The sequence below is a fragment of the Physeter macrocephalus genome, chromosome 1, assembly GCF_002837175.3.
Source record: "Physeter macrocephalus isolate SW-GA chromosome 1, ASM283717v5, whole genome shotgun sequence".
In the NCBI taxonomy this organism is placed as follows: domain Eukaryota; kingdom Metazoa; phylum Chordata; class Mammalia; order Artiodactyla; family Physeteridae; genus Physeter; species Physeter macrocephalus.
The window spans coordinates 46,819,160-46,821,743 of NC_041214.2; the positions used below are offsets into that span (position 1 = coordinate 46,819,160).

Below are 2,584 nucleotides of genomic sequence, written 5' to 3' on the forward strand. Positions count from 1 at the left end.
AACTTGTCCAAGGGCACAAGAGGTAGTAAAGCCTCAAATTTATATATATATTCAGAAACCCATGATCTTCCCACCATATGCTGCTGTCTACTGGGAAGGCTGCTGGCAAAATAATTACACACATTGGTTTTTACTATGAATCAATAGATAACAAATGCAAACTTGATATTAAAACATTTACCAGGAGGTAGTGGCATTTCTGATGGACATGTAGAGATATTTATTCATCCGTTCATTTATAACTTTTAGTACAAACCTTCTCTGTATCTGCTCTGTGGTAGGAATAGGTGCAGAGCATGAAGAGAAAGGGGGAGAAAAAGTTTAGAAAAAAACATGCTGGTAGGGGGATGCCTCCATGCCGCTTAGCACAATGGTGTTCTAAATCAACAAAGTCAAGATTTGAGAGTCTGGACAACTTTGACATCCAGAAGGGTTGCTTTTCCTGAACCTCTAAATCGCTTTAAATTGAAAGTCACTTCAATCTCTTCCTTGTGACCTCTCTGGATCTTTGGTTTCATTGAAGTATAATCTGGGCAGCTTCTGTGGAAATTTATCATTGCATTAAGCAAGAAGATACATTTTGATTCAGAAAAAACCTTCATCTTTTATTTAAAGTACAAAAGTTAAAAGACATTTGGAGTAAACTTTATTTTTTGAAAGTGCCTTTCCTTTATTTTTATTTTTTTCACAAATTAAGTCCGAGACTAAAAATGCAAGACCCAGAGACCAGGTGTGTCACACCAAGACCACCATTGTAGCGGGTACTTCTCAGATACTTCAATTTTCCAGCTCAGTCCTCCAGCGGATCCAATTTTGTTTGACAAGTGTAATCTTTTCAACAACAGGGCCATTCAGATTCACTTCATTTATTCCCAAGCTCTTCAGAGAGCATCTCTGCTTAACTGCCTCAAGGATCTCTCTGCTGGTGACGGCTCTTCTGTGGATGTAGAGGGCCAGTCTAACCGCCTCTAGGCTAACCCGTTCCAGCCACCAAATCCTCCAGAGCACTGGCAAATCCTCCAGAGCTCCCAGTGCATCCAAGATCCAGAAGCACCCACTGAAGTCCAGGTGGGTTTGCTTTAGGATTTTCCCCATTCAACTAAAGTATGCCTCCTTCTTCTTCCTCCTCTTCTTCCCAGAGGCAGAGCTGGCCCGCTCATCCTTCTCTTTGGCTAGGGTATAAATTGTGGGCTTCTTCTTAGGGAATCGTAGGCCATGTAAACAAATGAAGTGCATGTGGAAGACTTGTCTTTACTCTTCTAGCTCAGAGCACTGGCCGTCTAGAGTAAATTTTAATATGATTCATTGGAAAGATTCTTTCAGTTTGAACTCTCTCCTAGTGTAAAAGGACGAACTCATTAAGTTGTCAGAGGTCTCCAGGAAGACGGTGACAATTGAGTGCTACATTGTGGCACTTCATGTTTCTGATAAACGTTGAGAATGAAAACATGTTTGACCCTTTTGACATCACTTACCTAAACACAACACTTAACCAAAACAATTATGTTTGTTGACCTTGGAGCAGAGAAACTCTCAGAGTCCGGAAAGCTTAGGGAAACTATTGTTCAAGTGTAAGCCTCTCCACCTGCCCTCTGCCTGTCTCTTCTGTTGATCTGATCTTTGGATTTTACAGTCCTTTGGGATTAACCCCTAGAGATCTTTGTCTGGAGTCAAGTCTACCCTGAAAGTTGAAAAGTGATTAATATGCTGTGTATCTCTGCACATACGAACGTCTGGAAGGACGTTTATGCACCAGATGTGGGCCGTGCTTGTCCCTGGGCCACAGGATCACGGGCCATTCTTGTATCTTTACCCGAGGGGGTTACCTGGTGTGGAGAAGGAGGGCTTCTCTCCTTGCCCCTGGCTTTCCCTGTGCCTCGCCCTTGCCTTGTTGCCTCCTTTGCTCCTGCAAATAGCAACTACGTACCTCTTCTTAGTGCTGGTGGGTAGGGCGTGGGGGTGAGAGGAGGGGAAGTTGGGTGCTTCGAGGGAACTGGTGGGGTGGGGGGTATCCTGGGGTGGACAATTTCCCTCCTGCCTCTTTGGGCATTTGTGGCAGAAGGGTTCTTGGTCCCGTTGGTCTGCTGGGCCTTTCTGTTCATTCATTTGACAGTCATTGACTGAGTGATGTTACTTGCCAGGCGCTTCCTAGGCCCCGGGGATTTAGCAGTCAACAAAGCAGATTTCCTTCTTTCGTGGTGTTTACATTCTAGTAGACAATTCAAAGAAGAAGAAAAAAACCCCACTAAAATATATATGTCGGGTCATGATAAGTGAAGAAAAAGACATTGGAATAGGGACTTTCCTGGAGGCCTAGTGGTTAAGACTGTCTGCTTCCATTGCAGGGGGGTGTGCTTCAATCCCTTGTCGGGGAGCTGAGATCCCACGTGCTGCACACAGTGCAGCCAAAAAAAAAAAAAAAAAGGACTAAAGTAGAAAGAGTGAAGGGAAATGAAGGGGAAGGGAGCTCCTTTTTATCGGTTAAGAAGAAGGCGTCAGGCTTCCCTGGTGGCGCAGTGGTTGAGAGTCCGCCTGCCGATGCAGGGGACACAGGTTCGTGCCCTGGTCCGGGAAGATCCCACAT

The 2,584-nt window shown here is 44.7% G+C and overlaps 1 pseudogene; it reads right to left on the bottom strand.

The window, feature by feature from the left end:
• Positions 1 to 638: 638 nt before the first annotated feature.
• On the bottom strand, positions 639 to 1,921 carry LOC129391543 (histone H2A.N-like; annotated as a pseudogene).
• Positions 1,922 to 2,584: the final 663 nt, after the last annotated feature.